This window comes from Carcharhinus amblyrhynchos, chromosome 8, assembly GCF_965287045.1.
Source record: "Carcharhinus amblyrhynchos chromosome 8, sCarAmb.v2.hapA, whole genome shotgun sequence".
NCBI classification, from domain to species: domain Eukaryota; kingdom Metazoa; phylum Chordata; class Chondrichthyes; order Carcharhiniformes; family Carcharhinidae; genus Carcharhinus; species Carcharhinus amblyrhynchos.
The window spans coordinates 96618287-96632391 of NC_137331.1; the positions used below are offsets into that span (position 1 = coordinate 96618287).

The 14105-nt window shown below is 44.2% G+C and overlaps 1 protein-coding gene across 2 annotated transcripts in view; it reads right to left on the bottom strand.

Annotated features, from left to right (window-relative positions):
* The window catches only part of LOC145346803 (corticotropin-releasing factor receptor 2-like), a 227050-nt gene that overhangs the window by 68908 nt on the left and 144037 nt on the right, over nt 1-14105 (bottom strand). The window lies entirely within an intron of this gene.

Sequence of the window (14105 nt, forward strand, 5' to 3'; positions counted from 1 at the left end):
TAAAAGCAGCCTTTTCTATGACACAATGGTGACGTTCCATTCCTCAACCATTCTATGACTAAAACTAATAATTTGTGCTCCTGGTTCAGAATGTCACCTTATGATCATCAAATCATAAAACTAAATTCATCCATTGAACCCCACAAGAAGAAAGAGCCATGATGGGGACATGCTGGCATTGGACTGGGGTGGGCAATATTAAGAAGTCTCATAACACCAGGTTAAAGTCTAACAGGCTTATTTGGAATCATGAGTTTTTGAAGCACTGCTCCAAAAGCTTGTAATTCCAAATAAACCTGCCGGCAACTCCACATCAGGACTTTAATCTGGTATTGTGAGACTTCTTACCGTGAAGAAAGAAACCATTTTATCCCTTTGGGTCTGCACAGACTTTCCGAAAGATCATCCCACCCAGGCCCCCACCCCGCCCCAGTCCCGTAACCCCGTAAATTTACTATGGCTAATCCACCTAACCTACACATCTTTGGACACTAAGGCAATTTAACAGGCCAATCCAGCTAACCTGCACATCTTTGAACACTAAGAGGCAATTTAACATGGTCCATCCAGCTAACCTACACATCTATGGACTATGGGAGGAAACTGGAGCACCGGGAGGAAACTCACACAGACATGGCGAGAATGTGAAAACTCCACATAGACAGTCACCCAAGACTGGAATCGAACCCGAGCTAGCACTGTGAGGCAACAGTTCTAACCACTGTACCACCCCATTAATTGTGACCACCTCACGTTTTAATTTTGGATTCTTGCAAAGGGAGGATTATTCATCCCCTCAGATTGGGTTTGATTGAAACAAAGAGTCTAGTAACAGCATTTGCCCATAAGTACAAGTCCTTTCTATAACTGAGATAGTTCAGTTGAATTCAGACTCATTTAAAAGTTTCTTGGTATGTAACACTAAAATTATTCAGATCTAATGGTTAAGAGGGAAGTTTTTTTTACCTTAGTGCCTCAGGATCTCCCTCAAGTACAACTGGGACAAGTTCAATCACAGCCCTGAGTTGATCCAAATCACAAACAATTTTAAAAAGCTTTGTAATGTTTGTCAGAATGAATTACTTTTATGTTGAGACACGTTCTGTCATCCTTTATTTGAGATGGTGGTGAGGTGCGACATGAATTGTGTCATGTGTAGATTTATTCATGGAGACGAGGTAAATATTTAAAAGTCATTTTCCTACACTTTAGTGAGAAATGAAGAATAATCAGCCTATGAATGTCATGCAAGTATTGACCTTCCTGTTTCAATCCTTCAGGACAAGCGTAAGCAACCATCACCACTGCTACAGGCTATCATAAGATCATTATGATAATAATAATTAAAAGACATATCTCAAAGGGACTGAAATACCAAGGCATGGAACTTCACTAGTTATATAAAACCTTAGTTAGATAGCATCCAGATAGCATTCGGTTCTGGGCAGCAGACATCAGGAAGGATATATCAGCCTTGGAGGAGTGTGGCTATGGTTCACCTGAATGATAGCAGGCTAAGAAGTTTAAATTAGGAGTATGCTTGAATGCACTAAACTTGTAATTCTGTGAATACATAGAAGATTAAGGAATTATCTAATTAAGGTTCTTAAGATAAGTAAAGGAGCTGATGAGGTTGTTAGAGAGAAACTATTTCATCGGTGGTGAAATCCACAGGGGGCATAACCTTAAAATTAGTGCGAGGCCAGTTAGAAGTGATGCCTTGAAGCACTTCTTGACACAAAGGTTGGGATTTTGGGATGGGATATTCCCATCTGTAATCAACAGACCTTTTGCTAGTCTGTCAAATTATCTGACCCACTTGCAGCAATTCCCGTAGTGGACAGGACCGGAAACCACACCCAAAGAGTAGCAGAAATAGTTGTTTGGTGATAGAGATCTTGAGTATGGCGGAAGAAAGACATTTTGTCAAACCTTTCCATCTTGGACTCATCAGGACAATTCACAAGAATAAAAATCTCCGGAGAAGCAACAGCTTTATACTGTACAAGAAGAGAGTGATGATTGGTAGAGGCATTGCCACAGCGAATGCACCAGTCAATAGTGTATTAGTAAAGAGAGAGAACCAGAGAATTGTGGGGGGCGGGGGGTGGGCAAAGAATCGGGGGGGATGGGGCACAGAATAGGGGTTCCCAGTGGAAAGGGTGTCCAGTGAAGAGGGGACCCAGAGGAACAGCTCACAGAGGCCACTATCCACAAAACAGAAACTATAGGCTCAGTTTCCTTGATATGTCTGAACATAATCAGATGTTATTGATGCTTGTGGCCTACTGCCCACTAGCTGTGGTGACCATACATTACCAGTAGCTGTCAAAATCTATACCCCTCTTCACACTGTGCCTCTGGATCCCCTTTTAGATATCCACCCACAAATATATATAAGACAAATGTGTGATGGGTTGCTTACCGGTGCCAGCTTTGTGTCAGCTTTGCCATCAACATGCCAGTCAGAATGAAACAGCCCTGGATTTGTGGTTTTGACTGGCTTCCCACAGCTGCAGGGTGCCTATCAGCTCACGCATGGCAAACCAGACATAGCAAGAAAATAAACAGGAGTAACTGCCAACATTAAGGGGTCCCACAACATCCATTTGCAGCTGATGTAGAACCAGAAGAAAGATGCTGATGCGGCCTTACACTGATTCCCAACAGCTGCCGTGAAGTTTTCATCCTGCGGCAGTCTGAACTCCCTGACCTCGTCATACCTGCAAGCAGATTGGGATATTGACTGCAAACGTACAGTTTGCACCAACTGCTCAGTAAGTGTAAATCTACTTGTGACTGATAAACTTTATTTTACTCATCAGAAACCCAACAACAGAAGTTCAACAGTGCAACAATGAATATCCTGTCACCATCGGATCTGTCATTCATCAAGTTATTGCATGATAAAGATGCACTTAATGAGCCTAGAAAGGTTTAGAGGTGTCCTCCAGTCAGGGTCTACAGATTGGTGGTGGTTTCCTGAGCTCTGCACAACATTGCACAACAGAGAGGCTTAGACTCAGAGGAGGAACAAGATGAGGAGCTCAGATCCTCCTGGAATGATTCGGAGGGGAAGCAGGGTGATGAGGTAATGCTCCCCACACTGTTCAAATTGCTGTCTGGAATGTCCTTATCAGTGCAAGTGATTCACTGATATTACTCCAATAAACCCACGTCACCGGAAAATGCGACGATCACTCTTTCCCCCTCTACATCACTCGCACAAAGCAGTTCTGCAAATAATCAACCAACCCGTGCCTTTGTTATCCTCCATTGTTCACCATGATCTCATTTCTTCCCTTTCATCATCGAATAAGTTATAAGGCCACCATCAGGACACCATCATGGATTTGTGAGCTAGAGATCTCCTGTGCTGCAGTGGTTCCATGACACACAACCACAACCAACAAATAGATAATATATGCAAGTGAAGAAAACAGATAAACCTTATGTCAGCTAAATAAAGAACAGATAAATGATTAAAATAACACTTTCTCAAACATACATGTATATATAGCTTTTCCTGCTACTCCTATATAGGTGCAATTTGTGTGGTTTCAGCTGAGAAACATGCAGGCTGATCAGCTCTCTCTGAGAGCTGAGACGTTGCTGACTGATTGGGCTTTGGGGTTTTCTACCTCCATGAGGGGCAGTCCTGACCATTGGGAGGAGAGGCAGCATGTGGCTGACTGAATGGGGGTTGCGCTGTGAGTATTTTTAAGTGGAGTTCCTATATCCATAAATCCTTTCATCATTGTCCTTCTTGAGAGGCTCCTCAATCAAAGACACTCAATGCCTGATCAACAGACTCAACTTTCGGTAGGGGATGCCCACTGGGAAACAATCCATTTCCCTTGCTTCCAATCCACCTCCTGCCTTCTTGCTTTAACCTCCACTCCGTGAAATTACCCTACATCACCACCACCCCTCGTCTGAGGCACTGCTGAGTGTAAAAATGTCCGGCCTCCAATTGGCTGACAGCTCTCTCTAGGTGGAATTTCTGTTTCCAGGGACCTGATCCTACCATTGACCTCATCATTGCCTGATTGATGTATGGCCTGGTGGGCCTTCCTGAAACATGGCAGCTCATCTCTCACAGCTCTCCAGCCCAGCAGCCTGGATCCCTGATACCTCAACGAGATTCCATCCATAGAGTTTGCACAGTGCTGTTGGAGGTGTGCGAGGACTCACTTGATTGGAGTCCATGGTGACCCATGGTACTGGACCGTGCAGGCATGGATAAAGACATCTCTGAGGCCTGTGATCTCAGCCCACGCTGGAGGTGGACTCCCTCAATCCCAGTTCAACGACTGGTAATTCCGCTTTGAAAATGTGTCAGTGCTTCACACTCTGTCTGCTGTTGCTCCATGATTCACCTCTTCCAATCCAAAGATATTTCATCTGTTCCAGCTTAGCAGAGCTTGGGGAGGGCTGCACCCTTTGATGCAGATTCTCCATTGTTGTCCTGGTCTCAGTGTCCACTCACTTGCACAATGTGAGTCAGCAGGTGAAAACACAGCTATTTGTCTTACGACAGAAAGTGTGAGCATCTGAGCTCACACACGGCCTGTGATAGATTATCATCAGTAACTTTCTACTACTGAGATAAAAAACACATGAATCAGTCCTGATAAAGTGAATATGTTGCATGTTCACACAGTGAAGCTGAATATACTTCACTCCCTGTTCAAATCAAATCAAGATGATAGATGCTATATCACATATGGGTGCCTTTTAGAATACCATAGAATCCTACAGTGCAGAAGGAGACCATTTGGCCCATCGAGCCAGCACCGACCACCATCCCACCCAGGCCCTCTCCTTGTCACTCCACATATTTACCCTGCTAATCCCTCTAGCCTACGCATCCCAGGACACTAAGGGGCAATTTAGCCTGGCCAATTAACCCTGCACATCTTTGGACTGTGGGAGGAAACCGGGGCACCTGGAGGAAACCCATGCAGACACAGGGAGAATGTGCAAACTTCACACAGACAGTGACCCAAGCCAGGATTCGAACTCCATTTGTATAGCATCCATCATGACCTTAGGATGACTCAAAGCACTTTACAGTCAATAAAGTATTTGAAGTGAAGCCACTGTTGTAATTTAGGATACAAAGTACAGTACCAGTCCTTTGCTGTAGCAGTGGGAATATCAACATATACTCAGATGCACTATCGGGCCTAGCTAACTAGATGTAATAAAAATGCAATTTTCTCTTTTCAGTTCGATTCATTATAACAAAAAACTCACTCAAGCAGGTAATAAATGTATAGCAATGGTGAACATTAATTCTACTTTTAGCTGATGCTACACAGTCTGATCTGTGCATAAGCTTGGGGTGTAATGGGTATTGTAGGAAAACTATTAGAACAACTCTCTGGAGTTTGTTGATTCAAAGACTCTTGCAACATAGAGCTGCCACCTCATCAGCATTTCAATGTTTTAATTAAAAAAAACAGTTAGGGAAGGAGGGTGGTGGTGTGGGATTTCCTCCACCAGTAGCTATTGGCTGCACGGCATCTGCACACAGGCAGATAGGAATTTTTGATTTGATTTACCACAGGAAGTAGTTGATGCCAGAGCATTGAATATGTTCAAGAGGTGGCTAGATACAGCACTGGAGGCAAATGGGATCAAAGATGATGGGGAGAAAGCAAGATTAGGCTATTAAGTTAGACGATTAGCCATGATTGTGATGAATGGTGGAAGGGCCAAATGGCCTCCTCCTGCTCCTATCTTCCATGTTTCTTTTATTATCACATGTATTGGGATACAGTGAAAAGTATCATTTCTTGCACACTGTTTACAGAGTGCATCGGGCAGAATTAAAGGAAAGGGCGCAGAATGTAGTGTTACAGTCATAGCTAGGGTGTAGAGAAAGATCAACTTAATACGAGGAAGGTCCATTCAAATGTCTGGTGGCAGCAGGGAAGAAACTGTTTTTGAGTCAGTTGGTACATGATGAGAGGCATGGTGGCATAGTGGTTAGCACTACTGTCCCAGGGCCCCAGGGTCAATTCTGGCCTTGGATGACTGTGTGGAGTTTGCACGTTGTCCTTGTGTTTGCGGGGGTTTCCTCTGAGTGCTCTGGTTTCCTCCCACAGTCCAAAGATATGTGGGTTAGGTTGATTGGCCATGCTGAATTGACCTTAGTGTCGGGGGATTAGCGGAGTAAATATGTGAAGTTACAGGCTTGATGGGCGAAATAGCCTTCTTCTGCCATCAAGGGATTCTATGATCTCGAACTTTTGTATCTTGTTCCCGATGGAGGAAAGTGCAAAAGAGTACAGGAGGACTGCTAAGTATGGTTGGTGTGATCGTCCTCTGCCTGTTGCTGTGTGCCTACATTTGAGTCATTAAACTGTACCCCTCCAACATTTTGGGAAACTGCAGGCTAATCTAAAAAATCCTATCAGCCTCCTTTAATTGCTGTTAACAAGGCTCTTGAGGCTAATTTGCTGCTCACCGCAGGGAGGCTGGTCATCTTGCCAGTCCCAAAGTGTATCCTCTAAAGTGGCTTGTGACACGAATAGCATTGGGAAACTATCACACTGGCCAGCATGATTATTTTTAGGTACCGTCCATTCCCGACCTCAGCAATCCCACCCAGGCCCTATCCCCGTAGCCCCATGTGTTTACCCTAGCTCGTCTCCCTCACACTAAGGGGCAATTTGGCATGGCCAATCCATGTAGCCCGCACATCTTTGGATTGTGGGAGGAAACCATAGCACCTGGAGGAAACCCATGCAGACATGGGGAGAATGTGCAAACTCCACATAGACAGTGACCTAAATTGGGTATTGAACCCTGGTCCCTAGCACTATGAAGCAGCAATGCTAACCACTGTGCCACCATGCTGCCCCCTCGTATCAGCATGGCCCAAAAAAGTTCTGTGTTTCCTCTTCTGACTTAGAATCATAGAATCCTACAATGCAGAAAGAGGCCATTCAGCCCATCAAGTCTCCACTGGCTGCAATCTCACCCAGGCCCTATCACCATAACCCCATACATTTACCCAAGCTAGTCCCTCGACACTAAGGGCCAATTTAGCATGGCCAATCCATCTAACTCGCACATCTTTGTGGGCGGAAACTGGATCACCCGGAGGAAACCCATGTAGACACAGGGAGAACGTGCAAACTCCACATAGGCAATGACCCAAGCCAGGAATTGAACAAGATTCCCTGGCGCTGTGAGGCAGTAGTGCTAACCACTGTGCTGCCCTATTCCATTTTCATTTATTATCTTCTATTTTTCACTTTCCCCAGTCCAGTTTTTGGGAGAAATATTTTTTGGTCTGGTAGATTTATTGAAATTACAAATCGATTTTTTTCTGAAGATGTTTGAGTTTTTTTTCGAAACATGGGGCTTGTTGTCTCTCCTATCTTTACTTTGTCGATGCAACTTGCCTGAACCTATTACCAATTAGCCTATTGTATCTCAGTGTAGGAAACAAAGCAGAGAGTGTCTGTTGGAGACTGACATCCAGGCTTTATCTGCAATGTACTAATATGCTTCTATAAACAAGTTCCTTTAGCACAATGCTGGGTCTGGGTAAGCAGAGCAACAATAGTGTATTTTTAGGCACAACCGTAAGAGCGAAATAAAGAGGATATGTCTGCAAATGAAAATTCGTAAAGCCCATCTGACACTGTCAAAACTCTGCCCTGAATTTTACACTCTCTCAACTGCATGTTTTTGGGAAGGAAAGGAACAAACAATTCCTTCAGATTCCCACCTGCCCTGACCACACAGCGATTTTACACTGGGGTGGGAAAGGTTTCAGCTGAGAAGCTCAACCCCCCGGGGCCTTCCCTACCCTTCCCACTCTGGGACTCTTTACACTTATCTGCTCCTCCGGCTTTGGCACTTATAGAATTCTACAGTGCAGAAGGAGGCCATTTGACCCATCGTGTGTGTACCAACCACAATCCCACCCAGGTCCTATCCCTGTAGCCCCATACGTTTACCCTAGTTCATCCCCCTGACACTAAGGGACAACTTAGCATGGCAAATCCACCTAGCCAGCACATCTTTGGACTGTGGGAGGAAACCAGAGCACCCAAAGGAAACCCACGTAGGGAGAATGTGCGAACTCCACATAGACAGTGACCCATGCTGGGTATTGAACCTTGGTCCCTGGCATTATGAGACAGCAGTGCTAACCACTGTGCCACTGTGCCATCCCCTTGTATCAGGCAGATTGATGCATTTCCTCTTCTGTCCACTGCAGTGCGAACTATATTGACCAGCAATTCTCTCAGGCAGGAATTCCTGCCGAATGGAGTGTAAATTGGCTATGGGGCAGTGGGGGTTGGCAGGGAAAACTCTTCGGTTGGTGGGAGGTGAGCCATCCATAAATACTCCGGCCTTTACAATTTTATTTTATAATATTGAGAGAAAATATTGTCTGTCGTAGAGTCATAAAGCACCGAAAGAGGCCCTTCAGCTCACTATGTCTATACCCACCAATCTATAGTAATGTCATTTACCAGTACTTGGGTCCATATCCTACAAAAGCTTGGTGATTTAAGTGCTTGTCCAGATGCTTTTGAAATGCTGCAAGAGTACCTGCCTCCACAAGCCTCTGAGGCAGAGCTTTCCATATTTCTAACATCCTCTGGATGAAAAATTCTTTTCCTCAGATCCCTCTATGCCTCGCCTTAAACCTATGCCCTCTGATCTTATTCACCTTTGTCATGGGAAAAATATTCCTACCATCTACTCTATGCCTCTCATAATTTTGGATACCTTTCTATCAGATCCCCCATGTCTGCATTTATTTCCTCCGTGTGCTCCACCTTCCTCCCACAGTCCAAAGATGTGTAGTAGGTTAGCTGGATTGGCCACGCTAAGTTGCCCCTTAGTGTCCAAAGACGTGTAGGTTAAATGGATGAATCATACTAAGTGCACTGGGCTATGGGAATAGAGCAGGAAGAGGGCCTGGGTAAGATATTCTATCAATGTGTTAGTGCAGACTTGATGGGCCAAATGGCCTCCTTCTGCACTATAGGGATTCTATGATTCTTGCTTTGTAATAAAATTCGCTTCTCCCACTTCCTCCACTTGAACTACAATAAATATTCATTGTAACTGAATGGGTAGATTTTGGGCTGGCTGCCCAAGCATAAATCAGGTGAAGCAGATCTGATATCCAAACCATCTGATTTCATTTCCAGTGAAAAAGTGATAAAATTGAGTTGACCACTACCTGTTTGGTGCACAGCGGCAGTTGAAAATCTACACCTATACCCTTAGTATGGTACACAGAACACATTCAGACATATTTGGCTGAAACTATATTACCTTCAGTCCAACTGGCACCAGAATTCATCAGGTGTAACGTGTATCAGGAAAGGGGACCTACACTTACGTCTTGTCTACATGTTTAATTCCGATCTCACAATCAATGGTTACCTCTTAATGCCTTCTGAAGCGGCCAAGAAATCTACCCCATTATTAAAAAGACAGCTTTTCTCATTGTCTTATCTCTCTCTGTATCAATACAAATGAAGATGAGGGTAAGGTATGGGGGTTGAATAGAGAGCTTTAATGGAGATTAATTGCTTCAGTTTATACATGCAAGAGGACTGAATATTGTATCAATTCCTTTGATGGTGTACAGATTAGCATACACATTGTAAATGATGATATTTACCATAATAAAGAATACACTATTACAACACTTGTTGTGGCTAAGAGTGATGGATTACTGTGAAGTGAAATGACTATTGTAACATACCAAAACAAATCAGCTCACTGATACAGCAGCTGGATGACTAATTGACCAGTTGTTCTATTTCTGCTCCTGTTGTTTGAGGACAGAATATTAGCCAGAATGCTGCTTCATATTCCATGGGATTATTTACATCTAACTGATCAGTTAGATAGCATTTTACCTTGGCATTGCACCTCAAAAACAGCAACTCTAACAAGACGATTCTGCCTTACTGCCGCAATAAACTGTCAGCCTCGAGTAAGGAACCAAAAACCCTTGCTGACTCAGAGGTACATTTGCCACTAACTAGACCAAGTGGGTGGCACGGTGGCACAGTGGTTAGCACTGTTCCCTCACAGTGCCAGGAACCTGGGTTCAATTTCAGTCTTGGGTGACTGTGTGGAGTTTACACATTTTTCCTGTGTCTGCGTGGGTTTCCTCCAAGTGCTCCAGTTTCCTCCCACAGTTCAAAGATGTGCAGGTTAGGTGAATTGGCCATGCTAAATTGTCCCTTGGTATCCCAAGATGTGTAGGTTAGATGGATTAGCTGTCGGAAATGTGTGGATTTACTGGGATAAGACGGGGGAGAGGGCCTAGGTAAGATACCCATCAGAGAGTAAGTGCAGATTCGATGGGTCGAATGGCCTCTTCTGTACAGTAGGGATTCTATGACTCTATGAAATGAATAGGAGGTATGCAAGGGCTGCTATTGTGATAACTGCTCAGCGCTGTGTGGGGAGTGTTTACCTCCCAATGATTAGATGTGATTTGAAACTTGTGATGCTTTATATGCTGATCTATATCCATCTGCTTTATTGCATTCAAGTTCAAAATTCAAGTGTGCTTTGCCACTCTAATGCTCCTGCTGTAGTTACAATTTCAGAACCAATCCTCATTTTGTTATCATGGCATTGTGTGAAACATTTGATTCTGTCATATCACATATTTTAAATGGACACCGCATGGCGCATCTAATTAGTCTTGGGCTGAACTAAATTTTTGGGGGCACTTCAGTTACAGGCTTCAATGATTTTTTTCTGAGTTCTTGCTGCAGTAGAAACTGTCAGAGGTAAATCCACAGTTTTACCTCTATTAAAGATTGGTCTCATAAAAGATCTAACATGAAATGATTCCTGTATTAATGTCAGACTAGGTTATTCTTCCTTCAGTTGTATTGAGAAAAAGCCGGAAGTGTTCTCGAATGTCAGCTGAAAAGCTGATCGCCAATTCAGGAGCCTCACACGCCTGGTGCCTTTGGCCCAGTGTGATTCATGGTGGGACATCTTTCTTCCTTTTTAAGTGGTTAAATCCCACCTCAGCAGCACCGCCAGTGCTTAAGATTTTTATCAGGAGAATCACAGCCAAGATATCTTTTCTCTGTGGCCGCTGCCCCGTAAAACTTCCTTTTCTTTATTGTTTTACTATATGAATGCAAAGGAGGCAATATTCTGACCCTCTTTCCATCTTTTGAGTGTGTGAAAATAAACTAACCCTTTGAGTTCATCCCATTTCGTGACTACTATAGGCTAAGTGGTAAAAAATTGGATCATGTCAAAACCAAGGGGTTGGGAAATATGCCACCGTTTATACCAAAATATCTTAATGTATTGGTAAGAGGAGAAATTAGTGCCATTTAAATTCACCCCCTCCTATCTGTAATAGTATTAAGAAACAAAAATACATTTATGCTGCTAAAGTTGGAAGAGAATTACAGCAAAGTTCATCAGTCTTATGTAGTAGGCTTAGTGGAAGCTGATGGGAGTTAGCAGCAAGAACAAACAAACACTTCCTTAAGCAACTCAATAATCTCTAAATGTCAATTAATCTTAATAGTACTTGGTATAAAGTATCAGTGGCATTACTAATAGCTGTACAGTTGTAACTGTACAGTCACAAAGTCCCACCAAACAGAATAGCTTCTACCAATTTTCTGGCGTTATTAAATTGTAAAGTACTCACTTTTTCAAATGTATTATATCCTACATGTAGAAGTACAGCATGTTAAAACCAAATTGTGACAAGATAAAATAATACTACAGCATTCTTTGCAGGGTTACTTATATTCTTGCAACACAACCGTCTCAAAGGACATTTACGTTGTTGTTCACAGGGCTGACGTTGTGCTGAGGTTATAGGGAGAGAGCAGAGGAACTGCTGGTGAAATTTCACATCAACATTCCTGCCAAATTCCTTAATCTCTTCTCTCCAGAGCTACTTGCAAACATCTCCTAAACCCATTAGTGCTGTCAGCTTCAAATCCCTCATCTGAAAATAACAAAAAGGACCAGCGCTCATGTAGGACCTTTCCTGGTCCTTAGTGCAACTGCTTCAGGCTGATGTTTGCTTACCTAACCCACAGGGGATCTGATCCTAGCTGATGGGAGGGAGTGCATTGGTTGATGCCAAAGAAAAGAATATTAGTTAGGTGGGCTGCTAAATCAGAGACCTAAGTGATGGGGTGGATTGGGTCACTGCTGATGAATTAGGGATTATGGCCAAAAGGAATGAGAGGCCTGTTGGTGTGGAGGCAGGGGAGAGAATCAATTGTGGGCTGGGTGATTTTGTGGGGGCACAGTCGGAAGCCTGGTTGGTGTGGCAAGGAGGAGGTCAGAGGCCACAAGGGTTGCAACTGTTCGTTTTGCTGGTGGGACAGGGGCTTGCGGCTCTGAACCACAGAAACTTTTTAGGCAGTCACCTACATCCAGACGCTGGGTGTGAAGGCACTTATTGCCTCATTTAAAAAAAAAATTCTTTCATGGGATGTGGGTGTTGCTGGCAAGACTAGTGTTGCTAATCACTAATTGCCCTTGAATTGAGTGACTTGCTGGGCAGCTTCAGAGGGCAGTTAAGAGGCAACCACATTGCTGTGGATCTGGAGTCACATGTGGGCCAAACCAAATGCAGATTTGCTTCCCTAAAGGACGCTAGTGAACCAGATGAGTTTTTACAAGGGTCGACAATGCTTTCTTGCTCACTATTAGAGAGACTAGATTTAAACAGGGCATTAGCTTGGGCTCTGAGTTTTTAGCCCAGTAATATGACCACTGCACCACTGTCTCCCCCATAATCCACCAACTGCTGATCTTGATGCAACACGCTGCAATTCGTGTTGCATTGAATTGGGCGGCACGGTAGCACAGTGGTTAGCACTGCTGCTTCACAGCTCCAGTGGTCCTGGATTTGATTCCTGGCTCGGGTCACTGTCTGTGTGGAGTTTGCACATTCTCCTCATGTCTGTGTGGGTTTCCTCTGGGTACTCTGGTTTTCTCCCACAGTCCAAAGATGTGTGGGTTAGGTTGATTGGCCATGCTAAGAAATTGCCCCTTAGCATCCAGGGATGCATAGCTTAGAGGGATTAGTGGGTATAATATGTTGGGCCTGGGTGGGATTGTGTTCGGTGCAGACGCAATGGGCTGAAGGGCCTATTTCTGTAGGGTTCTACGATAATTCAGAAATCTTTTCAAAAGGAATTCAAGTTGTAAAACTAAATGGCAATCAAGCTCGCAGCCTTTTGATCATATTTATAAAGTTTCATGCGGCCTTATTCCAGTGGCTTAAGCGCTGTCCCATCTACGGACCTCAGTAACAGGTGGAAGTGGGTAGGTTGGGCCTGGGATTGGGCCAGGGAGTAGATCTTTCAGACTTTATTCCTCCCTACCTAACCTAAAGCTGCTTGATTTTCTGATTAAAAATTTGAGCCCTTAGAATCTATGTGCGAAATTTTATGCAATGGTGTGAGCAACGCCCCCCCCCCCCACTCTGCCCCCCACCCCCCACCACCACCCCGTTTAATGGCTGACAGATTTCTGCTCTCAACAGCATCACTGGGAATGGTGGCCACTACTGGAACTGCAACTAGTCCCCAAACACAAGTGTTGCTGGAAGCAGGCACATAGGTAAGCTTGGGAATGGGTAGATGTCATGGTGAGGTGGTTTCACCAGGACCAATTTGGCAGGCCCTGACAAGGGAGAAGGGGTGATGGATGGGGTCTGTTCAAGGAACACGGAGGGGGAGTATTGTGGTTTGGAGCTGGCGGGGGGTGGGGTGGTGTACCTCTGTTCTGTACAGGGTATCAGACAGAAGGAATACACTCCTCTGGCCCAAGACTGCCAAGTAAAATAGGTAAAAGGTGGGAGGAGGCACTCAAATAGTCATTAATTGATCACTTCAGGGACTCAATTGGCCCAGGGGTGGGTTAACTACCTCCCCCTCCACTGGTAAAATATCAGCAGAATCCGATAGAAGATAGCATAGCACCCCCTTCCATGCCACCAGATTTCATACCCTCCCATTGCCAGTCTGATCTCAGGGAGAGGGTCTTAGAAAATCCCACCCTAGACCACAGATGATAATCAGTATAAATATTAGGGTGTTTGA